The sequence below is a fragment of the Phascolarctos cinereus genome, unplaced genomic scaffold, assembly GCF_003287225.1.
Source record: "Phascolarctos cinereus isolate Bilbo 61053 unplaced genomic scaffold, phaCin_HiC Scaffold_1;HRSCAF=81, whole genome shotgun sequence".
Taxonomy (NCBI): Eukaryota; Metazoa; Chordata; class Mammalia; order Diprotodontia; family Phascolarctidae; genus Phascolarctos; species Phascolarctos cinereus.
The window spans coordinates 252,248,894-252,276,458 of NW_027555514.1; positions in this window are offsets into that span (position 1 = coordinate 252,248,894).

The window sequence follows — 27,565 nt, forward strand, 5'->3', positions numbered from 1 at the left end:
CAGTAATCAAGAAGACACAGGTTTAAATCCAGCCTCAGATACTGACTAGCTGTGTGACCCTGGGCAAGTCACTTAATCCTGTTTGCTTTAGATTCCTCATCTGTAAAATGAGCTGGAGAAGGAAAAGGCAAAGCACTGCAGTATCTTTGCCAAGAAAACTCCAAATGGGGTCATGAGGAGGCAGACATGGCTGAAAATAATGAGCCACAACAACAACATCTTAGGCATATTTCACAATTTAATAAAAAACATTTTCCCTTCAATTGAGGGGAGGAAATTAACACAATGGGAGTTCCTTACCATGAGGAAATCACAGCTACATAGTTTAATTAAATATAGGACGGAAGGGACTTCAGAGGTCAGCAATTCTAGCCTCCTCATTTCAAACATGAAGAGCATACAATCACTTGTGCATAATTATCAACTGATCACATTTCTTAAAAACATATACATGACAAAACAAAGGAATGGAAATTAAGATGGTGCTCACCAACTGGGAAATGGTGAAACAAGCTCATATATATGATCATGATGGAATATTATTTTGCTATATGAAATGATGAACAAGGAAGCACAATGAGAAAATAGCTTTAAAAATACTTAAGTAAAAATTTCAAGCAGGAAGTGTTTTCAGTTCATAACTACTTCCTTTAAGCCTCACCTCCCTATTTTAATAGCCTTTCAATTTAAAAGGAGAGACCATTCCCAAGAATGCTACTACTCATCTCAGTTGCTGAAGTGTAGAGATAATCACTAAGGTACTGGTCCTTTTTCTCTTCGGAAAAATTTTTGGCAGCTGACTAAATTACTAGAGGCCAACGGCATTTCCATTTTGCAGTCAAACTAATTTACGATACTCATATCTTTTCACAATGCTGACTCATCAGTGTCTGGAGTGCCTCTTCTCTTATTTCTTCTCTAGCTGTGCCTTTATGTGTCACTCTCCTTTTATCCACTCCTCTTTCTATTACACCTCATGAGCATCAGTGAGCACCATTTCTTTTGCATGTGTTTCCCCAGTTAAATTTCCCAAAGCAATTCAACAAAACCAACCAACACATCAACTAGGTCTGAGAGTCATTTAAAAAGGGTAGGTATAAGAAAAAATACCCAGCTTGAAAAGTATGTGATCATATTTCTTAAAAGGACAAAAAATTAAACAAGCCTTGCTTCTATTCCAATAACTAAGAGTACAATAAAAAAATTGGTAGTTTGGAGCTGCTCCCTGATTTCTAGTAATGGATCAGTCCTCATGTCAGTAGGCAACAAGATGTTCAGGTTACCTGGGATTCTGGAAGAACAGATTCCTCTGGGAAATGCACCTGTCTTTGTTAGCGTGTTGACAAAATTATTTGAGGAAATAACTTCTGAAAAAAAAGCATCAATGAAACTTTCTTCTTTAAAAAAGCAAAATGATCTACAAAATGAGAAAGTAGAAGAAATAGGTTTTAGAGAGATGAGTGCAGTGATGTCAGCTAAATAAGCTGATGTGATTGGTACATTGCAATCATCATCAAATGATACAAACAAAGAATGTTCCATATGCGCCAAAATATTCATAATAATGCTTTTCTGATATCTTTTAAAAAAACAACTGGAAACAAATATATGCCTGCTATTTGGGGAAAGGATAAAACTTGAACATTAATGTAATGGCCATTATTGTGCCAGATGAAATGATGACTATGAAGAATTCAGAGATACATGGGAAGACATATAAATTGATGCCGGCTGCAGTAAATTAAATTAGGAACTTAATATACACAAAAACTATAATGAGGAAAATAGAAAGAAGAAGGAGAGAAGAAAGAGCAAAAGAAAGAAAGAAAGAAAATGAGAGAGAGGAAGGAAGGAAGGAAGGAAGGAAGGAAGGAAGGAAGGAAGGAAGGAAGAAAAACTGCTGTGAAATGAGTATGACCACGATTGACCATGAAGTGGGAATGAAAATGTGCACACCTTTCCTTCTCTTCTTTCTTTGTCGAAGTAGGAGGCTATGGGTGTGGAACACTTCATGTACTATCAGATTTAGCTCATATGTTGGTTAGTTTCAATGAACTGCTCTTCTGTTCCAGCCAGTTTCTGAGGTCTCTCGTAGCTCAAAATCTATGACACTATGACAAATTGATCAGTTCAAACATTTCCCAAATACTCTAACTAATTAACTGAATTAAGCAAGAATGCGATAGCTAAGTTACACAGTAGATGGACCACTTGGCTTGAAATCAGGAAGACTCATCTGAATGAGTTCAAATCTTGCCTCACTTATTAGCTGTGTGACCCTAGGCAGGTCATCTAAATTTGTTTGCCTCATTTCCTCATCTGCAAAATGAGCTGGAGGAGGATATGACAAAGCACCCCAATATCCCTGTCAAGAAAACCCCAAATAGGGTCAGAAGAGTTGGTAACAACTGAAACACCTTAACAACAACAAAAATGTAAGGATAGGATACAACCAAATAAATGCACTTTGCCTGTACACATGAGCAGACAGGTTACAAATAAGACAATAGCCTGTGCAATGGAAGAATTCAAAAGAGGAGAGTAACCTGCATCCAACATGGCATTGTTCTTACCATCACTTCATGTCAGGTCAGGAAGGCTTTCTAGCTCAAACCCTCTACTTTGCAACTTAGAGTCAGATCTCTGTGGCATTATCTCTTTGAAATCTCATCTCTTCACAATACAGGTGCATTCCAATGAGGTGAGATGAAAACTAGACTAAGAGTGCCAATAGGGACAGATGCCAATCTACTTTTCTTCAACTTTCTCCTCCCCCATAAAGGGGGAAATGTTTGTGTAAATATGGATTGAGGTACAGTTAAACCAAACCTTCTAAGTCATCTGGGTTGACAGCCTAGCTCCAATTCTTACTAGCTGTGTGACCATAAGCAAATCATTTTACTTTTCTGAGTCTAATATTATTAAAATAGGGGAAATTCCAGAGGCAGAGCTAATAAGACCAAGTAGAGAAACATTCAGTTGAGCTCTCCCAACATTCTCCTACAAACTACTTAAAATAATGTTTTAAATCAAAGTCTGGGGTGGCAGAGCCCACAAAAGGTCAGAGTGAGATATTCTTCCAACCCAAGACTACAAAGAAGGTTGGAAAGAGAGATTTGGGACATGGAGTAGGTTGGACAGGAGGGCTGCAGCTTTGGGAGCTCTCAAGCTGGAGATGGTAAGGGGACCTGCCAACTTGTCAGAAACAGATTATACAGCACTCTTGTGCAAGCATTGGATGCAGGACCAGATGTTATTTGGCAACTCTATTGTTTATATCCACTTCTGGGTCATAACTTAAGGATGGAGAAAAGCACTTTCAATCAAGAGGTGAGAGAAGTGCTTAGGAGCAACTGTTTGCCAACCCCGTTGGCTATAACCACTTTTAAGTTATATTTCAAGGGCAGAAGAGAGCACTTTCAGTCAAGAGGGAGTGTATCATTGAGGGGCAGTATCATGTCTGGACCCAAGGGGTCAGGGACTCTGAGGAACAGGATTGTTTCTCATTCCAAAAGAGGAAAGGCTCTTTTGGGGTGAGGACTACAGTGCACATCAAAAGAACAGCTAACAGACTGGTTCCCAGATCAAACCACCACAAACAAGCTCAAGACAACAACTCAGAAGATGATGATGAAATCAAAACAGCTACAAGCACAGCATCACAGTAAAGTGTGAATTGGACACAACCCCAATAAATTCTAGAAGAGCTAAAAAAATTTTCAAAATCAAATTTTAAAATGGTAAAAAAAATATATATAAGCAATGAAAAAGGAAGAAAATTATGAAAAGACAGTCTATATCTTGGTAAAAGAAGAACAAAAATACTGAAGAAAAATAACACACACAAAAGAGAATTGGCCAAATGGGAAAAGAGGCGCAAGAATACCATGATGAAAATATCTTCCTACAGAGCAATGTTAGTCAAATGGGGGGAAAAAAGTAGTACACAATCTCACTAAGGAAAATAATTCATTGAAAATTAGAATTGGGAAAAGTAGAAGGTAATAACTACATGATACACCAAGAAACAATAAAACAAAATCTAAAGAATAAAAAAATAGAAGAAAATGTGATATATATCATAGGAAAAGCAACTGACCTGGAAAATAGATTGAGAAGAGATAATTTAAACATTATTGGATTACCTGAAAGCCATCATAAAAAAGAACCTAAACATCATTGTTCAAGAAAATATTAAGAAAAAAACTACCCTGATGTACTAGAACTAAAGGAAAGAATAGAAATTGAAAGAATTGAGCAATCATCTTTGGAAAGAGACCCCAAAATAAAAACTCCCATTAATATTATAGCTAATTCCAAAGCTGCTAAATCAATCAGAAAAAAAAAAACCAACATTCAAATACCATGGAGCTATAGTCAAGCTCACACAAGTCTTAGCAGCTACCACAGTAAAAGGAAGAAAAAAAGATTGGAATATGATATTCCAGAAGGCAAAAGACTTGGGAGTACAACCAAAAATAGCCTACCCGACAAAACTGAATATAATCCTTCAAGGTAAAAAGAAAAAGAATATTTACTGAAATAGAGGACTTTCATGCATTCCTGAACAAAAGGCCAGAGCTGTATAGAAAATTTGACTTTCAAATATGAGAAACATAGAAAGATAAACATAAAAGAGAAATCATAAGGAATTCAACAAAGTTAAAATATCTACCTTTCTATATGACAAGATGAGATATGTATCTTCTAAGCACTTTATCATCAATAGGGAAGGTAAAAAAAGTTATATATAGAAAGAGGGTATAAGAGTGAGTCTATTATGTTGGGATGATATAAAATATGAATACGTCAGAAAGAAGGATTCCCTGGGAAAAAGTAGAAGGGAGAAGAAGAACCGAGGAAATTTTTCACATAAAAAGGTACAAAAGGAAGAGCTTTTCCAGAGGAAGGCAAATGGCAAGGGGAGGGGTAGGCAACACTCAAACCTCACTCACATCTAATTCTAGATTTTAATGAATCTAAAGATCTCAGTTTTGGGGAAAGAAATCAACATTTGACAAAAATTGCTGGGAAAACTGAAAAGCAATTTGGCAGAAACTGGGGACAGACCAACATCTTACTTTGTATATCGAGATGTGATTAAAATTTATAAATGATTTAGACCTAAAGGGTAATATCATAAATAAATTAGAGTATGGAAAAATATACCTGTCAGATCTATGAATAAGGAAATATTTTTTAACCAAACAAGATGTAGAGAAGATTATAGGAAGTAAAAGAGTTAATTTAGATTGAAGCATGAAATTAAAAAGCTTTTGAATAACAACAAAAAAACCAAATGCAATCAAAATTAGAAGGAAAATAGGAAATATTAAAAATAATTTACAACAAATTACTCTAAGGCATCATTTCTCAAATATAAAGGCAACTGAGATAAAATCATATATATGTATGTATGTGTGTGTATATATATGCATACATATACATATATACATATATACATGCATGCATGCATGGACACATAAAGCCAAGAGACATCCCCCAATTGATAAATGGGTAGAGGATATGAATAGGCAGTTTTCAGAAGAAGAAATCCAGGCTATCAATAGTCATATGAAAAAATGCCCTAAATCACTATTGATTAGAGAAATGCAAATTAAAACAACTCTGAGATACTGCTTCATACTTATCAGATTCACTAACATGACAAAAAGGGAAAATGACAAATGCTGGAGGAAATGTGGAAAATTTGGGACACTATTGCACTGTTGGTGGAGTTGCAAACTGATCTAAATGTCCTGCAGAAAAATTTGGAATTATGCTCAAAAGGCTATAAAATTCTGCATATCCTTTGATCTAGCAATATCACTACTAGATTTGTATCCTAAAGAGATCAAAGAAAAGGGAAAAGGGCCTATTTTTTACAAAGATATTTAAAGCAGCTCTTTTTGTGGGGGCAAAGAATTAGAAATCAAATGGATGCCCATCAAACAGGACTTGATTGAACAACGTACATTATGTGATTGTGATGGAATACTCCTATGCTATAAGAAATGACAAACAGGATGATTTCAGAAGGACCTGAGAAGACTTACACACATTGAAGTAAGCAGAACCAGAAGAACATTGTACATGATAACAGAAATGTTATAGGCATGATCAACTGCAAAACACTTAGCTACTCTGTTCAAGACACCGATCCAATATAATTTCAAAGGACCCAAGATGAAAAATGCTATCCACCTCCAGAAATGCAGATTATTTTTATTGTTTCACTCTTTTGTGTGTGGTTTTTTGTTTGTTTTGTCTTGTTTTAGCTATGAGGCTATTATGGAAATATGCTTTGCATGACCTGACGTGATTAATTAAAATCAAATTGTTTGCCTTCTTAGAGATGGGGGAGGATGAGAGAGAGAATTTGGATCTCAACATTTAAAAAGTGACAGTCAAATTGTTATTTTTACTTGTAATAAAGGAATATTTAATGAAATACATAAAAATTTAAAAAAATAAATGGATATATAAATTCAAGACCAATCTTGCTATTAGTGTTGTATGTAAAGTACTTTGTGAACCTTGAATCATTATATGTACATCAGCTACTTTCACTTCAACTACCACTCACCCACTATAGTTCTTTAGTGAAGATAGCCTAGGACATTGAGCCCAAGAGCCCTTGAAATAATAGCATACCCTGTACTACCAGGTTGCCTTCATTCTGGCCTATGTAGCTATTTTCCTGGTTAGCAACTCTTGTAGGGAAGGGCTCTACCATTTCAAGCACAGACCAAAGGCCACCAACAGGGAACTCAAGTGAGCCTTATTGAAGTAGGAAGGCACTATGAGAGAAAGCAGGAGGCAGAATACACCAGGCAGAACAAAGCATCTTCCCTTAGAAGGGAATGACTGGAGACAGCCCTGGACCCTAAGTCCATGAGACCCTGGAATGCAATACAGATCACCACCCCAATCCTAGCTATACTCCTGTAGACATCATCCAGTGAAGCAAGCCTTGAAGAGTTGTGAAGCATCAACTGCCTATTCAGGTGATATAGCCCATACCTGTTTAGCAATTGTAGCTTCTGAAGACCTAGAAAAGAAAGTTCTCACCACCATGAAAAGGATCAATATCAAAACTGGATATCCATTAGTTTTACCAATAGAAACAGCACTGACAAAGATGCATGATGACCTGTTTTCCCATTGTACCCCAAGGAACAAGGGGGCCTTTCCAACTAACTCGAAGCTAAAATGTGTTTTGGTCCCTTCAGAGCAAGAGCCATCTTGCCTAATTGCACATAGCAAGGCCTTAAGTACTTTTAATTAGTTAATTCATCTGCTTTTTCAGAATCTTGACACCTATGTGACCCCAAGTAGATTTTCCAGCCAACATCCCCTGACCTGCCTTTAGTACTTAAGACTGGATAGTTTTGTTAGATTCTCATTCACCTGGCAGGTTTCCATAAACCATCTGACTTTCCCCCACCATTTCTCAGAAATATTAAAAATACATAGGTGGGGATGCATAGTATATTTTTGCGTATACATGTGTGTGTTTTAAATGGTGGCCTTCTGTTGTTCAAGATGGGGGAGAGAGGGAGACAGTTTGGAACTTAAAATGTAACAAAAATCAATGTAAAAAATACATAGGAGAATAGGTATGGCAAAAAAGTTTATCTTAAGAGTCTAGATGACTGGTCTTTAAGACTGATCCTCAGTCTTTCAGTATTCTAGCTATGCAACTTCCTAAAATTAAGTTACAAACTAAACTCCCGCCTGACCCGAATTGGTAGAGAAAGTTTTCTCATTTGGAAGTTCCCTATATTAATAAAATTAGAGGGCTAGTCCTTATCCCTATCAGAAATATATAATGTGCTCAAAGAACACTAAGTATACCTGTGTGATTGTAAGAGATTTCTGCAGTCAAACTTAAAGACATAGGAGTCCCATAGTGTGAAAATATTTAAATCTCTGGTGAACAAGTAGGATTTTTTTTTCAATCTTTTTTTTTCTCCATCAGTACCAAGTCACTTTATTGAGATGTAAATGGTAGGAGTGTTTTGGTACAGATTATGAAAATATGCATACACTGAAAGAATTGAAGTCACACCCACAGATGTGGGGGAAACCAGGTATGTCTTAGCTCTCTTGGCACTCTCTCCAAGGGTGTGCTGGTCAAAAAGATATTCTGCCATGGCAGAATCGGGGGGGGGGCCCCATTTCGCACAGGTTGGTTACGTGATCATCCAGTTGTTTGATAGACTTTACCTGTTTGTCCAGTTAGTGGGTTTCGATGAAATCACATAAACGGGGGTCGTTCTTGTCAGTTGCCGGTTTATGCAATTCCAGTAATGACTGATTGACATTTTGTTTTTGCCAAGTGCAGAGCACACTCCATTGCATTCAGCCCACTCTCCTAGTCATCTCCTAGTCTCATTTCTTGATGTCTTGAAGGAAGATCCTACCACCTCCTGGTTTTGGAGTTTCATCAGCTTCTCAACATGCTCCCTCTCCTTGTGGGATTGGTGTAGGAAATACTTGGCAAAGTTCTTCAAGATCGGTCCAAGTAGTAAGACGTGGACAGGTAGGCATAGGACGTGTAGAGCTCCAGATTGATCTGCCAGTTAATGGCAGCCTCTAAGTCCTGGTGGTAGTTCTGTCGCACCTGAGAGGGGGATGAAGTAGTAATGATGGCGGAGACAGTGGAGGCAGGGAAGAGGAGGAAAAGGAGGAGGAAGAAGCTGCGCAGCAGCTGTGGCTGAGGCGGGCAACTGCTGCTTGAACGGCAGGATGGAAGAAGTGTTTGTTAGTAGACGTGAAGGTGGAGAGGTGATCAAGGGCGGCTCTGGCCAGGAATGCAGCAGCTGGTTCAGTTCAAGCACTGTTGAAGCAGAAAACCGCAGCGACTCCCCTTTCCTGGGCTTCTGGACTGATCTTGAGAAGCCAATGATTTTTTTGTTGTTGTCGTTGTTCATTTTATTTTGTTTTTTTTTTTTGGGGGGGTCAAAGAGTGGTCAATGCATATTTATTAAGTACCTATATGCCAGGTATTGTGCTAAGCACTAGGGAAACAGAGAAAGGCGCAAGAGAGTCTCTGCATTCAAGGAGCTCACAGTTTTATGGGAAAGAGAACATAAGAAGAAGCTGAGATTTAGGGGGAAGGTACCTATCATGGGTCATGATGAAGGTTTGTAGCCAGGGCGGGATATGATCTGAGGAGATGTGAGTTATAGAATGGATCTCATCTTGCAGAATTATGAATTTCTGGAAATCATAAAATCCAGGAGCTCAGCCAGCTGGGAAATTATAAGGTGAATTCCCAGGGTGTCCTTCTTGAACGTTGAAGGATCTGGAAGGAGCTCTCCAATGTCCAACCTGAACCCTCTCCAATCAAAGGGAGAGAAGGGTCCCAGGAGCAAGGCTTGCTGAGGAGGTGTGAACTTTAGAGTTGATCAACAAAATTGAAACAATATTTTCAAATTAAACTTGCTGCTATACACAGAATGCATTGTAATATCATAGGTCAACGTAGATCTAGAGTTGTAAGAACACCATTGGATAGTTAACATAGCACCTTCATTTTACTACTGAAGAAGTCCAGAGAAAATCACAGGATCATAGATCTATACAGGTCAGTGAAGGAAATGAGAGACCTTCTAATTCAAACTTTTCATTTCCCAGATGAGGAAATGGAGCCCAAATAAGTGACTTGACTTTCCTAGATCACACTTGGGAAATAGTAGAGCTCAAAATCAAATTCAGATCATCTGATTTTAAGTTTGCCATATTTCTAGTAAAGTGCAAAGATGACATAAAGTGCTAAGTTAGGATCCTGAGGAAATAATACAAGTGTGACTTCATTAGGGCCTAGACTAAACTGGTGTTAGTGATAATGGAAAGTAAAGGGAGGAGAGAATTATTTTGAAATAAGATTGAATAAGATTATGGAGGGCAGGGTGAATGAGGATTCAAAGATGACTCCAAGGTTTTGAGCTCAGATAACTCAGATCAGTCAATTAATAAATGTTTATTAAATGTCTATCATATGCCAAGTACAATGCCAGATGCTAGGGATGTAGACAGCAACATTCCCAACACCTAAGGAACTTATATTGGGGGAGCAAACATGTAAACTATATGCAAAAAGGTATTGTTTCCTGATTATTTTATTATTATTTTCCTTTAAAAATATTACTTGTTATATGTCTGGGAAGGAACAGAAAAAGTTATTGAGGAAATGTTTGTGATGTAAAAAAATCAATGAAGTTTAATTCCAAAACATATGCAAAATAAATTAAAAAAAGAAACAATTTCAAGATGGGCATTTGCAGCTGGGAGATAGCAAGGACATTATTACAGGAAATGGCTTTTGAAATTAGCTTAGACGGAAATCAGGTATTCTAAGAAGGAAAGGTGAATGAGGAATACATGCCATGCATAAGTGACATGATGATGTTGTTTTAAAGAAAGGAATTCTAGAATGCCTATTTTTCTTCTTTGCCATTCATATAGTCAAGGATGGAGCAGAAAAAAAAAAGACAGTTTCTTTGAGCTACAATGAATAGAGATCTGGCTGAAGTGGAAATGTGGTGTAGAAAAATAGTTAAATATAAGGTTGGGTTTAAAGGCCTTGAATTTAGAAGAAATGTTTAGGTCATTTTCAAAGAGTCTTTCAAATGAATTAATTAGTTTCTTGCTAGTCAAGGCTTTATGGAGCACCATAAGCAGTCAGTCCCTAATGCAGAAAATGAAAAGAAATGCCTTTTGTCCTTTCATACTGAAATAGAGAAACATTTCTAGAAATAAGTACTTCTTGGCTTTGTTTGAACAAGAATGATAAATCTCTTCAGAAAGCATAGATTTGTAAATTTGGATATTGCTTTCCTTTTTGTACATATATGCTAACTATTAAATACAAAAGGAGATGGGGTGGGGAGAGCTGTATGTGATCGTAATTCTTGATAACATTAGAATTGGCAAACGAACATCAAAAGGGAATCCTAAGATTCTAGATTTATTCATATGTTCCAAGGGTCTTTCAGAAGGTGGTTCACAACCTGACTTTTGCTTCCTTGCTAGAGATTTTCTCATATTTCCTTGTCTTGATTAAGAAAGACAATATCCCTGAAGTGGAAATTAGACTCATTGTGAAATGTCTCTCTCAGGGTGGGGGGTGTGGAGACAGAACAGATATTCTGGCTAAACCATCAAAGCTCTTGGCTCAAATGCTTACTCTTTTGGCTAGGCTTCCATTGTGCAAAATTCAAGTCTACTCCTGGTTGCTTGTTTCATTAGCTATTCTCAGAGTATGTCATATCTGAATTGGAGAAAACTACTCCTTTAGTTTTATGTTTGTTGTTTTTTCTTCAGTCCTTTCAGTTGTGTCTGACTTTTCATGATCCCATTTGGGATTTTCTTGGCAAACATACTAGAGTGGTTCACCATTTCCTTCTCCAGCTCATTTTAAAGATAAGGAAACTGAAGCAAACAGGTTTAAGTGACTTGCCCAGGGTCTCACAGCTAGTAAATGTCTGAATCTAGATTTGAACTCAGGTCTTCCTGACTGCAGGCCTGGAGCTGTATCTACTGTGCCACTTAGCTGTCCCAGTTTTATATTTAGCTTTCTTTTTTACCCCATCTGACTCTCTCTTCTTAGTCATTCTCCATTCCTTACCACCAATATGGTATAATAGGAGACTGGAATAGGAATTAGGACACCTGAATCCTAATCTGTTTTTGTTTTTGTTTTTGGTGAGGCAATCAGGGTTAAGTGACTTGCCCAGGGTCACACAGCTAGTAAGTGTCAAGTGTCTGAAGCCAAATTTGAACTCAGGTCCTCCCGACTCCAAGGCCAGAGCTCTATCCACTATGGCACCTGGCTGCCCCCTGAATCCTAATCCAACCCATATGCCTCATATATGGGAACTTCAGGAAGACATTTAATCCTTTTGAGCTAGTTTCTTCATCTTTAAAACTTGGATTAATAGTAATCATAATATCCCATGGTGATTTCAGTTTTGGAAAGCATTTTATATGTATAAGCTGATTAGACTACTTAATATCAAAGTTCACTCCTCATAGCTAGCATTTATACAGTACTTTAAGCACTTCATTGTCTTTCTTTTTTCCTCACAACAACCACGAGGGGTAGATGTTATTATTTGTCCATATCAAATAGAAAGAAACATAACAAATAGAGGTTAAATCACTTGCCCTTAGTCACACAGAAAGTATCTGAGGTAGGATTTGAACTCAGGTTTTCCTGACTATAGGTTTTTGCATTCTATCTACTGTGCCACCTAGCTAACATCAAGCCTCTATAATCCTGAAAATTATTTCTTTTCGAAAGCTAGATTATCTATCTACTTCCTAAATCCTTTCATGATCATTCAGTTCAATTCATTTCCATAGAAATTCATTAAGATCCTCTAGAATTCAAGGTATCATGTAATGGGTATATGAATGCAAAATGCCTTATCTTAAGAAATCTTCTTTCCCTTGCTAAAGGCTATTCTATGATCATGCTTCCTAGGAAATTTCCCTTCCATAATTTGGGACCAGAGGTTGAGGAATAATTTTGTCCATAAACTGCCCTTTCAGACCATAGATGAGCACTTATAGCTCCTTTTGTGTGTCTGCTCCCCAGGGAGGCATCATTGATTTCTGAGGGGGTGAATGTGTGGCTGTGCAGACTTCTACTCTTCATTCCACTTTAAGATCCTGGTCCACAGATTACTGCTACTTCTTGTATGTCTCTAAAATGAAATAATTTAAAGGGGCTGATCAAGTCTATCACATTATTTTTATATGCCAGAACAAGGAAAGATACTCCCAAGAGTGCAAATGAACCAAATCACCTCAGTAGTAGCCCAAGGCACTGAAACCCATCGTGCCTCTTAATAAAATTATTTGTTCTGTGAAGTTTGGGTTCAGTCAAAGGGCCACACTTGAGGACCTAGAGGGCCACAGGTGGCCTTGAGGCCCCTGTTCACCAGCCCTGGGAAGTTCTAAGGAGTACTGTGATAACAACTATTTCATCCTAGGAATGCCCCAATCACTAAGATTATCCTTTTTTTCCCCCTTCACAAAGTGTCAATTGTCAAGTTATTACTCAAATTAGAGAGGCAGAGACTTTCAAGGTCCTGAACCGAAAGCTCCAATTCTCTGTAAAGTCAAGATGACTAGAGGGGAGGGGAAAGTACATTCATCAACCTCTTTTTTTTTTTTTGCAGTTCACAACCTTTTATCTATAAACTTCCCAGAAGGATATCACCAAGACTAGAATGGTTTCATACCTTACCTCTGCCTCTCACCTTTCCTTGCTAAAGTGACACCTGGTAAATAAAACTGTTCCTAATTCCCCCAGCTACTATTGTCCTAGGGTAGGAGTGGGGGAGGAGGGAACAAAGTTTTTTTTTTTTTAATTTAATACATGTTTATTTATTTATGTTTATATAGACATCGTCTACCTTAATAGATGTGATTTCCTTATGGTCAAGAATGCCTAATAATTTTTTTTTTTCTGATAGAATAATTATTTGCCATGCTCTCAAGCATTGGAATAAAAATGAAAGACACATGACCTGAGAAGGAAGGTGAATTAAACTGAAGGAGATAAGACCAAAGCTAGATGGGAACTTGAGTTCTGCTAATTTAACCCATACAAAACACATCAAAATGACCCTGTAGCCTCCTTGTAAGGTGTCCCTTTGGAAATGAAAACCTCCAAAATATGTCATCACTGAAGGCTACTCATAGCTCTCTGTAAAGTTAAGTTATCATGGAATCATGCAGAAAGAAATTCTGTGAATCCTTCATTCTATTTTGTATTTAACCTTAAGTACACATACATGTCAGTAGAGCATACACATAAACAAATATATATAAATGAAATAGTATTCAACTCTACAAAAAATATAATAGCTGATTTTTAAGTGACTTCTGACCTTTTTGAAAATAGCAGCAATCACTTCTAGGGCTACATCCCAAAGAGATCACACAAATGGGAAAAGGACCCACATGTGTAAAAATATTCATAGCAGCTCTTTTTGTGGTGGCAAAGAATTGGAAATTAAGAGGATGCCCATCAATTAGGGAATGGCTGAGCAAGTTGTGGTATATGAATGTAATGGAATACTATTGTGCTATAAGAAATGATGAGCAGGCTGACTTCAGAAAAACCTGGAAAGACTTCTATGGTCTGATGTTGAGTGAAGTGAGTAGAACCAAGAGAACTTTGTACACATTAACAGCCACGTTGTTCAATGACTAATATTATAAACTTAACCCTTCCCAGTAATACAAGGATCTAAGACATCTCCAGAGGCCTCATGATGGAAAATGCTATCCACATCCAAAGAAAGAATTGTGAAAGTTGAATTGCTATTTTTTTCCTCTTCTGTTGAGTTCCGTTTCCTCTTTTTAATGGTTCCTCCTATTGGTTTTAATTTTTATTTACAACAACACTAATGTGAAAATATGTTTAATAGGAATATCAATGCATAGCCTAAAAAAAATCGCAGCAATCGATCAACAAGTATTTAGTAAGGGCCCACTGTTTGCCCCCAGCACTGTTCTAGGTTTTAGGAAAACAAAAGCAAAAGCGAAACTGTGGACAGCCTCTGAATACAATCTAGTTGATGGTGTCTCAAAGATTAATGTCGCATAAAGAATTGAAGCATTAGAGGGATCACTCCGTTTGTATATTTCTTGCATAAGAAAGCAACATATTCTCAGAAGTTTTGAGTCATTTTTCTACCTTTCCATAAGCAAGGAAATGTCATATGCAATATTTAGAAGCAGTTTATAAATACTGTATTTGGATGAGTATGGCTTTCTTTATGGTTTTCTGTTACAAAAAGATCATTGTAAACCTTAATACAAATGGTGTGGACCCTATGGGCACATAAAAGTCATATAAATATTTGCAGCCCTGCTGCCAGGAAAAACAGTGTTTGACTGGTGTATTGCACAGAACACTTGTAAATAACCCAATTCCTCTATGCACAAAACAAGTAGAAGTACTTGTCTTTCATAAACAGTATAAGAGAAAAGGGACATCTTAATAACACAGCAGCATTTATAAACCAATGTTTCATATAGAATTTATCCAAATAAAAATTTCAGGTTTCTATGTTACTTATTCCCTCTTTCAAAATTAGTATATTTGATATACCTTTAATGATATGGTTAGTTAATATTTGGGGACTAAATATGTGTACATGGTTCTTTAAAATATTTTCTGTGGAAGGAAGTGGAACAATCTTTTAAAACTGAAAAAAAAAATTTCCCACTGAAATAAACATCCTCTTTCTTTTGGCTCAGGATATTTTGCTTCGACCTCCATTCTGGCAGATTATTTCTAAGATGGCAATTTTTGTATCACAAAGTGTTTTTAAATCCAGGGCCTTGGAGAATATAATATTTTATCATTTAAGTCCTTTTAACTCTTATATTCCAACATCTACACTGATGCCAAATGGATTATGTTCTGAATGAAAACAGTTTCTGAGGGCATATGATAACCTCAGATGTCAACTGGGGATCTTTATTTCTCTATTGAGATTGCTAGCCATCAGGCCAATTGTTGACTGAACTGCATCGATTTTGTCTGTACACTAAAATATGTTCTAACTAACGTCTATTACATTGTTCACTGTTCTATTCCTTGTGCAAGATGGTTAATTCATGACTCCTTTTCTTTGTTCTTCAGTAGATAACCTGTAAATCGGGAAACGTTATTATCTAATCACTATGTTATCTAACCTTTCTTGTAATTGATTCTTACAATGTTCGTGTCTCCAAGTGTATTATTTTTTCTTCGTGGCATCCTTCATTAGTCTTCAGTGGATAATGACTTTTGGGTTTCACCTTTGAACTTCATTTTTTTTAAGAGTTACTAAGTTACTCAAATGAATTGACAGATACAGGTTTTCCCTTTCTCTCCCAACATCCCCTATTGAGAAGACAAATCTAAATCTAAATAATTTCATTTCAAATACTCCATTCTATGCCAGGTATTATTGTTGTTTTCTAAAAATGATGTGTTTTCTTGTGTGCTAGTCCTACAGCCAAGAAATAAGTCACTATGTTATTTGTGAGATGCAAAGACATCTAAATTTGTACTCAGAAGACCTGAAAGTGGTACAAAGTAAGTAATCAAGTCATATTGGACTGGATTTCTTCATCTGTTAAATGAGAAATTTACATCTAAGAGGCAGTTTTTTTCAATTGAAAATTCTATTATCCTATAAAAATGAAATAAAATTCCTGTCATTTTAAGTGAGAACAGAATTTAACAGTCTCTTTCCCGGTGCATTTGGGGGTTCTTAATTAATTATTATTTTTTTTTAAGTTTATGGAATACAACAAGCATTTGTTTTGTGAATAAGTGAAGGCGATGTGATTTTCCTACTTTATTGTGGGAACTACCTCCAAAGCTCAAAATAATCATAACCAGTTTATGTCTTAGAAGAAAGAATGATAACAATAACTCATATTTCCATAGTTCATTAAGGTTTCCTCAGTATTGCAATGTATTTAGCATAACATTGATTTAGTCATTCCAAAAATATGCAGATAGCAACCAATCCATGTCCAGCCATAGCGGTCATCCCATAAATTCACCACTGGGGGTCCATTAAATGTCCCCAAGGCCTTCCAGGCCTTTTCCCGATCTCTTGCTCTTACCACCAATAGAGCCCATCTTCTCTTGCTATCAAGCATCTTCCTAAAGACTCTTCTTGTTCTTATTAGTAACATGTTACCGCCTGTTGACAAGTACTCTGTGCCTTTCCACTAGGCCCTCTGTGATAAACATTTCCTATTCTTTAAAGATTATTTTAAGTTTCTCCCCACTACAACACATATGATAGCTGACCATCCAGCCTTTTGCTTAGACTTTGAGAAAGGAAGAACTCATGACCTCCCAAGAGAGCTCATTTCACATTTACATGGAAATTTCTGGAAAGCTTTTCCTAACACCAAGTCAAATTTCACCTCTCTAACTGTTCCTAGAAGATTTATTTTTATTACTTATTTATTTAAAATCAATTAATCTAAGATGGTTTATCTTTAGTAAACTGTGCTCTTAAGATACATGCCATGGAAAGTGTAGGGAAACAAGGATGAAATTCATTCATATGTACATGTATTTAAAAAAAAATATGTGGCTCCTACTATGTGGACTGGGGACAGAAACAAAAGTTAAAGACTGTCTACACTCAAGAAGTTTATATTCATGGGCAGGAGGAAAGGGAGAGAGTAGAGTTCTGAAATGGTCACAGATATGTAAATAAGTCAACACAAAATATGTAGAAGTTAATTTGGTGGAGGAACACTGATTGCCTGAGACATACTTATGTTAAGTGCTTTGCCTAGAACAGTCACACAAATACTAATTAATTGGATTCAAACCCCATTTTTCCTTACTCCATGTCCAGGAATCCTTCCACTATGCAAAGATGTCTTTCATTTCTCTTTAGATATTTAAATTTCTTAAAAATTTATCTGACCTGAATAGAAAATTAAATTCAAAAATATAATATATTCTTGAAAATTTGAACTATTTCACTCTATGTTGATATAATTGATCAATATCGTTCATCTCTCTTTCTTCCCCTGTCACAATAACTCTGAGTAGCCTAAAATTAATACTGAATTTTGTACACTAAGACAATATTACTGACCCACCATCAATTTTAGTTGTATTTTTGTTGTTGTTGTTGATTTCTTTTGTTTTCCACAATAGTAATGATGAGCAGTTCAGATTCCCTCGTATTTTCTCATGGGTTACCCTTTCGAACAAGGTCAAGATGGTTGGTGTTGAAACTAAGGACATGAAAAAACTGGTTTTCTTAATGGGAAATTCACAATTCCATGATTTAACCTGGTCTCATTAGTACCATACTCTCTGTCACTGATGGAGCTAACTGTCCTTTAAAACTGATAGTGCCATTTTCCTCAATGGCAGCTATATAAATCATTTGGGGCTGAGAATAGAAGATAGTTTATTATCCAGGTGTAATGATGAGAAGGTCACAGATAACATGAGATCCTGCTTGTTACTTTCCTGGCTTATTAAACATGGAAAACTATCTATTGTATTTAAAATCTAAGGAAAACATATTTCTGTTTCTTTTTTTAAAATGCATTTAAAAAGAACATAATAGGTTTTCTAAAGGAATGATTAGATTGTCTTATAATTAATTTCAAACATTTTTGGACATGTTATATTTAATTGATTTAGTTCAAATTGCTTGTGGGTGTTTTTAACGTGATTTAAGTTTACTGTATTTGTTTATTGTCTTCACAAAGGACCTGCAAAACCTTTTTCAAATGTATTGGTCAGGTAGAAAAAATGTCATTTTGACCACAAAAAGTAAAGACGTGTTAACAAATGAAGGGAGCTGTGGTTTTCAACCACGTACGTTATGTTTCTTAAATTCTGTGATGCCAACACATAGCACCTGCTTATTGGACATGTGTCCATTGTAGGAGTATATAGGTAAGGTTCTTACTGGAGACTTAATAATGCATTTTCTGTTCATTAAAAGCTTTTTTTTTAAATCTCTTGCATAATCTCCTTTCATTGTCATTTATGTTTGCAAATGCCAAATGTTGCTTAAATAGGAAAGAAAATGCCCCCAACCATTACAGTCCTTTCAAAGGTCTTTGTGAAAGCTTTTTCTGTGCTTCATTAAACATACATTTCTCTCTTAGCAGAGGTATAATTAGAGTGTGGCACCTGGAGCATTTGCTCCTTGATGGTCAAATTTAGAAGGTGCTGACATCACTTGTACTGCTTCCACAGGTAGAAACGACTGAGTTTAGCACTTAGTAACAATAATTAGATAAAACAAGAAGCTGTAAAATTGCCTTGCTTCCTCATAGTAGCAGAGAACATAGAATTACAGATTTAGAGCCAGAAAGGACCCAAGAGATCATCTGGTCCAAGCTACTCATTTTACAGATAACAAAACTGCGGCCCATAAAGATGAGGTGACTTGCCATATATATAGTAAGTCAAAGAGATGACATACAAATACAGGTTTTTGTATCTCAAATCCCAAAGGATTTGCACTATACCACACCACAATTTACATTCATTCCTGACTCCACCTTCTACTTCACAGTGACTTCCCCACCAATGGCTTTTTGGTGTTTGCCTATTGGAAGCTGGAGTCCATGTTCTAAGTTCCATTGCTCAGAGACTTTTTTCTGGATCTGACATGTTCTTGAATGTTTCATCCTCTCAGTTTCTTATACTCTACTTTCACCCAATTGTTTGCTTGGAATCTATTTTCTCTGGGTGTTAGAATTTCTAGTAATGCCTTTGTGGTTTGCATGCCAAAAGTAATGTTTATTTTAATACTCTAAAGTATGTTTATCTTTGTATAAACATATTAATGATCAGGATGAGAGGTGCAGTGCATACAGTGTTGTGACTGAAGTCAAGAAAACTTGGGTTCAAGTCCTGACTCTGACACACACTTTTTGTGTGACTTTGGACAAGAATCTTAACACCCCCCGCCTTCAGCAAATTGGACAGCTCCCAAAAACATAAGCTGCACAACTTTGATTGAGGAAGCTTTCCTCACCAGGAGCTTTCTATTCCCCCCCCAAAAAAAAAAAAGTCAGACAGGATGGTCTTACAACTATACTTTATCATTCAAAGGCCATAGGGATAAGGCAGCTATAGTTAAGGAGGAAAAGTGCAAACATTGACAAGACATAGGGAATTGGCCCAAATATCAGTAGAACATTGTGAACTTTCTTTGTTTTTCTGCAAGGGGATTATTCAAATTTTAGCTGAATCTATACACTAGGTAATGAAACTCACTATAGAAAGCTTGACTCAGGAGACCACCTTCATTTTCATAAACAAAAAAAAAAAAGATCCCACCCTGGCCTGTCATGACTTTTGTTGTCCTCTATGAATACTAATTTGGAAAGGGTTTTCAGCTGCAAAAATTAATGATAGACGAACCTCAAATGTTCTATAGTTTGGCTCATATGAACTTGAAAATTTTAGTTGTTTATTCATAGCTCATTAGAACTTTGAGAGAAATAAAAAAATATATTTCTTTCCTCATATGGCGATTCTTAAAATGATGTTTTCTTCTTAAATTTCTTGATCTATTTTTCTCTCTGCTTCTTATACGAGATTTCCAAGTAGATCACCCTGAGAGGAGCAACTGTGGGATATGGATAGTGTGTTTTAGTAAATGTTTAAATCTCCCTCTCAAAAATATGACATATTTGGGTTTTTTCTCCATCATTTTACTAATCTTAGATATTAAAAATTATAAATCAAGCTTTGATTTGCAGTGTTTGCCATGTGTAAATACTCTCAAAATTTAACAATTGGCTCTGCTGGCTGGTGAGAGCTGGCTTCATCAACTCATGGATAGGGAACAAAGTAATTGCCTTGGATTCAGGAAGGCCTGATTTCAGATCTCACTTCTAATGCCTATGTGATCATGGGCAGATAACTTAACCACTCTGAGCCTTAAGCTCAAAATATCTTTAGAACATGGATCATAGCACTGTTCTGAGGCTCAAATTAAATAATATGTAAAGTGTTTTGCAAACTTTTAAGGTGTATATAAGTGGGGCCTTTTTTGTAATGTTAGTTCCACAAACCAAACACCCCATGCTTCATTAGTACATATTCCATTCTTCTAGAGGCCAAAATCAGAAGATAAAATTAAAAAAGTAACTGTGCCTGTTACCTAGCTTTGTACAATCAGGTGTTTCTACTTCAGAAATGTAGACATGGACAATTTTAATTAATTTAACTCTGTTGGTTTTGAAGGAAACATGATTCTGCACTTTGAAATTGCTTTTATCTTTGTTATCACATTTCCTTTGGTAAAACTGTCATTATTTTATGACAGATCTGCAAAGAAAAGACTCACACTAATAACTTATAAGCTTACTAAACCCTGGAGTTTTATTTCTATAAATATTTAATGGCTATGTGAAATTTGAAGTGAAGTCTAATTATTCTGAAATTTCTCTTCTGAGCTTTGTGTTTCCGTCCAATTTGAATACATCGATCAAGTTTGCTTAATTCCCACTGACTCTGATTTCTATCAGTTTGTCAGGAAGTGTTTCCAGATGCTCATTACACAGAAACATTGAAAGACTCCAAGAGAAATTCAGAGCTGGGATGGATGCATCCAATTTGTTTTCCAGTAGAATTGGCCATATATATTTGAGGTCAGAATTTAACCTATGAAAATGGGCCAGTGTCAGTATTTGTTATGCATTTTAATTTCTCCTGTTTTCTCTTTCATGTTTCACATGAATGCTCATTACATTCTTCTCCCAACACTGTCCTCATTTCTTCAACAATTTCAATCAAGTTGCAATTTTCCTCACTGGTGCTCCTTGATCTGTTTTTTTTTTTCATTTCTTCACATGTAATAGGGATTTATCTCCCTAGTTCATTTTATCCCTTAGTATTTCTGATGACTTATTTCCAGTTGTCTGAACTTCTCTTTTTTGTCCTTTCCTTTGCGTGTCTGTGTGTTCAAGTGTTATGTTTCTATGACCTCTATGCTTAGAACATTTTCAAATTCTTCAACTAAACATGCTTCAATGAAGACATTTATTTTGTCTGACTTTGCATGCTTGACTGATTTTTCTTTCTCTATTTTTCTATTTGTATTTATATGCCCCTAAATAATTGCTGTCCCAAAGTTTGCTTTACCATAGTGCTAAATGGATTTATGGGAAAAATAATGATGTTATTCATTAAGACAATTGTTCTCATGATAAAACTTTGTTTTTCTTTTACAGTGTCTTAATCAATCATAATTAACAAGCATTTTTAAAGTACCTGTTAGACCCTGAACAAGTTGTTTAACCTCTGTTTACCTCAGTTTCCTCAATTGTAAAATGAAGATAATAACAGCATCTATATTGCAGAGTTGTGATCGAATGTGACAATATTTGTAGAACACTCAGCACAGTGCCTGACACACAGTATGCATTATATAAATGCTTATTCCCTCCCTTCCTCCATTTAAAATATTTTGGACTATGTCCAGGATTGCTCTCTCAGGCCCTACAATCAACGTAGATCTGAAATTTATATTCTTAGAGAGTTTTCTGGAACACAGAGGTATTAAATGACTTACCAAGGAACAAAACCTTGTATGTGTTAGAGGCAGTACTTGAATTCAGTTCCCTCTGATACCTGTTATGCCAAGCTCTCTCCTTTCTCTCTCCTATCTCCCTCTCTCTGTCTCTCTCTGTCTCTGTCTCCCTCTTACACACACAGGAGAGATAAACATCTCTATCTGCGCACTCACACACACACACTTAAAATAATTAACATCAGAAACAAAAATTTGGAGATGTTTAGATTTCACTGTTTTGAAGTTTTGTTTGTTTTAATGTGGTGTAATTTAATTTTTTTTCCAATCCCAACCTATCTGGATCACTTCTGTTTATAAGATACAGTAACTTATATCAGGAGATTTCTTTGCTCTTTTCTATAATAGAGTGGCAGTGTATAAGATCTCCCCCATTCCTCTCCCCAACAAAGAATAGTCCTGAGACACCAATTTAGTATTTCAACATTTTATTATGTTTTCATTACACATCAATCCACATTTTAAAAAAATGCTTAGAGGGAAGGGGAAATAGTTTCAAATGCAATGTTAAATATGTACAAGATGCATGAATGTCTTCAAAGTTACACAAGTTATTTAACCTCTCTGTACCTCAGTTTTATAAAATTAGGGGCTATCACTTCTTAGTTCCCTTTCTATTCTAATCCCATGATTTTATGATCCTGTAGACTTGCAGTTTCATTGAAGCAGGCCGTTTTGACTTTGTAAACTCTACAAATTCACAACTGGTCAGCAATCTATATTTTCATTTGGTCACGGGATATTGAGAGATTAAGTAACTTCCCTAGTAACTGTGTCAGGCAGTGCTTAAACCCAGTTCTTCCTGGCCCCAGAGCTAGTCCTTTATATCCGCTATGCCATATTGCTTTGAACCTAGACATGTTTACTGTGCTGAATTAAGACATATCTATCACTACATAATTAAAAATAGTATATCAGAGTTCTCCCATGATTATACCTAAGGCTTTTAAACAGTATTTAAGAAATAATGAGATGTCTGGTTCAGATTATCTAAAGAAAAAAAGACAGCTGCCATATGCACATGAAGAGGTAAAGTCCATTTTGTTGCAAATATGTGTTTTTAATATACGCACTTGATCACAAATAGGACTAGGATGAGTGGAAATGAAAAGAGTTTGCCAATGTGGGCACACTTCCCTACTATTCTAAAGAAACTGCTCAAAATGTTTTGTTGGCAGCCTCTGGTAGCCTTTATGTATGAGAAAAAAAAAAGCCAAACCAATGCTTTAAGATACGTAGAAAAGCAAACACAGCTGTGTTCTATACATACTCATGGCAAATTCATCTGCCCTCCTATTTTTTTTACCTCAGACTTCTCAATATGTTTTAGGTTTTGGTGTCCTAAAAATAAAAGAGAAAAACCAGATGGCGCTGTGAATAACTTGACTATTTAATGTGATCTTCAAAACAAAATAGAACAAAACAAAACAAAACAGAAAAAGATAATAAACTCATTTGATGTTTACACCCATCAAAAAGTATAAGTATTCCTTCTAACAATTCTCTAACCTTTGGTTTAAGATCTTTTTTTCTCCTCCTTCATGACTAATGTCTTCATGATTCCTTAGTCTACCCCGATTATTGTCAATAGAATGATAAGTAATTTTGGTCATTCATCTCTAAGCTAACCTTATGGAAGTACATGTGAAACTGTACAACCAAACCCTACTTTACCAATTCCTTATAGCCATTCTCTGAATAATGTAATTTTAAAATGTTAACCATGTGGTCCCATGAAGGAAGTGAATGAGGAAAAGTGTACATGACTGAGCAAACTTTTTTTTTTCCTGTATGGTTTAAAAATAAGTCTTTTAGAATTTTCTGAAGTGTGCTTTCCTAGAACAAATTTAAATGAAACTATGATTTGTTTCTTTTCCTATCTCTCTCCCTTGATTGTATCTATTATACAATGATGAAAATGGTTCATTTCCTGTGGGATCCAGAGTCCTTCACACTTAATATTTAACTCCAGTTGTTATAGAATTTAAAATCTCAACCTCTACTTACTGACATTTCCTCTCAACCTTTCACCATCATTACATGTGTTGTCCAACTAAAGAATATTATATTGAGAGAAAACTGGAGAGAAAATTATTAATTTCTACAAAATTATTTTAAATGATTAGCAACAGTAATGTTGCAATATTTTAAAATGCTTCAGTATATGTTGTTTCTTCAGCATGGAGTCCTAAGTATTCTCAAGATGCACAAATGTGATTCAGAAATAGCTTCTGCTTAATCCAGTTATTCCCCAATTCAACCTAAAATAAACAATGCACATTTATCTTATCTGCCCTCAATTCATTTTCCCAAAACTATTCTCATGCACTACGTTTATGGATTTTTTAGTTGTTGTTGTCTTTTTTTTTTCTAAGAAAACTAATGGAGTTCTATTTGGGTTTCACATGGAAAATGAGATATTCCAACTGAGCCAAATGGGCCACCTGTGTTTAGGCCTGCATAAGGGAATTCTCCGAGGGACAGTGTAATGGTCCTATTTCCCTTAACCTCCAAACCCAGGAGGCTTCATCAGACAGGAAACCTCAGGAACTTTTCCATCTAAACATTTTTTTTTCCTGGAAAGATTTCTTCAACAAGCAATTTACTGCCACATTTTAAATCTAAAATTGTCCCATCAAGGTCCCTCCCCTCTCCCTCTGCAGCTATCAAAAGGGTCAATCAACTTGGTGAGTTTTTAAAATGGTAGCGATATCCCATTTTTAACTTTAAAAAGTTTCATGTTCCCTGTTTTCCATAAAAATATAGAGAAAAATAAATAACGTTCTTATATATTTTATTTAAATGAACAAACTTTTTCCCTACAGTTTAATCACTTCATCTTTCTAGAACAAAATACAAATTAGATAAGTTTTAATTGATTTATTCTAAATATTCAGTTTTCCAACAATATCCTCCAAATATGCAAGACTCAGGAGGAAACATATGTCATAAAATGAATTAAATTTATCTTTGTTATTAACACTAAGATAACTATGATTCCTTCTGTTAGCTAAAACACCCTTCTTAGAATTTTGACATGAGAAAGCCAGTGTGTCTAGTGTATTTAGTAATGTAGAAATACTCTACATTCTGCCAACACATCATCACACAGCTTTGCTGAGATACTTCCATTTAATAGACTGTTGGTTTTTTTAAGTTGATTATATTTTTAACAACTTAAAAAACAAAACAAAGCTATGTATAACTCCACTTTAATATTTCTCAATACAAGTTATTGTCTGTGAAATAAGGAATAGGTCCAAATTTCACTAGGAGTTACATATTTAACTAGTCTGTGTAAGTGTTTATTTCACTCTGATATTATTTTAACCTTGTCACAGCAGAGCATAACGAAATCTTAGACATCATTTTCTTTGTTTAAAAATATTCTGTCAATCATACTAATTTTTGCTTCATGTTGCAATTACTATTAATAGTACATTTAGTACAATTAATAGTACAATAGTAGTATGTTTCCACTGATATCAGTTTCAACAATGTATATAGAGCAACATATTGTATATAGGTTATCAAATGAGCATCTTTAATTAAATCTATTGCTTCATACTCTTTGCATGTGAAATAGAAATATTTTACTTTTACTACTGAATACAAAGTCACTTCTGAACAATGAGGCTTTATAAAGATAAGCAATTATTATGCAAACAGTTCTTTCGATGGCAGAATTGGCTGTTGAAAAAAACTTATGTGCTTATTGAAAAGTTTTTTTGCTTTTTTTTAAGTTCTTAACTTGCAACATATTTTCACTAAGTCATTTCAATGAATTAGATTTCAGGCTATCTACTACTAAAGCAATCATGAAAAGTAAACACTACATAGACTTTCCTCTCTAACAAATAAATGTACTTTCATATCACAATGATACATAAATTCTTTTTTTATTGTTTTTTGTGTTGTTATGTTTTGCTTCTAATTTGTATATTTTTTCTTTTTTTTTTAACCTATATTCTCTCTGCTTGTACACGTTTCAGCTGACCCAATAGATAATCTCTTGTCTCCAAACTGCTTCTCAGTTTGAAAAGCTCTTGTTTACTTTGCTGAGGACTTCAATGAAATGTGACTCTGGAGGCTTTGAATGTGCCCACCAGAGATGAATGTCTCCTTTCACTTAGGGGAGGAGTCACCTCTCTGTGCTGGCCTGTATATCAAAATCTTCTTGAAAAACTCTGCTTTTTTTTTTTTAACTATTTTGCACTTTCTATCCTTTGATTCCATTCTCATTTTTTCAGTAAATTTGACTAAGTTCAGGATACCCTGTTTTTGCTGGATTTTTTTGCCCTCATTATGTTAATAGCATATATTGGCCTAATCCTTTATGCCTCTGACTCCATAGATAAATTTAGAAGTAGAAAAACGATTCATTGGAAACCTAGTCCAAACCCATCTTATTTACAGTGAAAGGAAATTGAGGCCTGGGTAGTGATTTGTCCAAGGTCACACAGGTAGTAATCATCAAAGGTGAGATTTCAGCCCAGGCCATTGACACCAGAGCATCCTTTTCACTACACCACATTGCTGGAAATGCTCATGTGATATTTTGTCCATGACCACAGGGACAGCGAGTGTTCAGGATTGGGAAGCAAAGGTTGCTTGACATAAGAACTCTGTTGTGAGAAGTGCAGTCCTTAGAGAGTTTGAAAGGGCCCAACCTACAATGACTGGCAGTCCATTAATCTCTCTGGCTTGACAAGGCTAAAATGAAGCTCCATTCCACTGCCATCTATTTCACATGGTAAAATAAGAAGATTTTCTGCCAACCCCAAACATGAGTGGGTGAAGTATAATGTCCAATATGACAATAATAGTCACAAGGTAATAGATCTAGAGCAAGAAAGGGTGCCAGAGGCAATCTAGGCCAACACCATCAGTTTTTAAAATAAGGAAACTGAGTGCCTGTGGCATTAAGTGACTTACCCAACATTGTAACATTCAAGGTACAACTTTTCTGACCACAGAGGAGTGTAATTTTTACTGTACCACCCTATTCTGGGGTTTTAATGATGAGGAATTTCCTTGATTTTGTGATATTTTCCATAACTAATGTGTTTTGCTTTCACTGTTCCACAGGGTGATTTTTCTTCAACACATGCGTTTAAAAGGATAGTGGGCAGGGGTAGGAAAACAGGCCAATGAATGAAGAATTTACAAGTAATAGAGAATACAGGTTCATAGTAAGGAAGAACAATAATAATGCTCAGACCAGTTCCAGGAAAGTACTGCTAAGGTTGAATCTTCTAGAAGTTTAAAACTTAGTTTTGTTGTTCAGTCATTTCATTCATGTCTGACTCTTTGTGACCCCATAGGAGGTCTTCTTAGCAGAAATACTTGAGTGGCTTGACACTTCCTTTTCCAACTTATTTTGCAAATAAGGGAACTGAGGCAAACAGGGCTAAATGACCTGCCTGGAGTTATACAGCTAG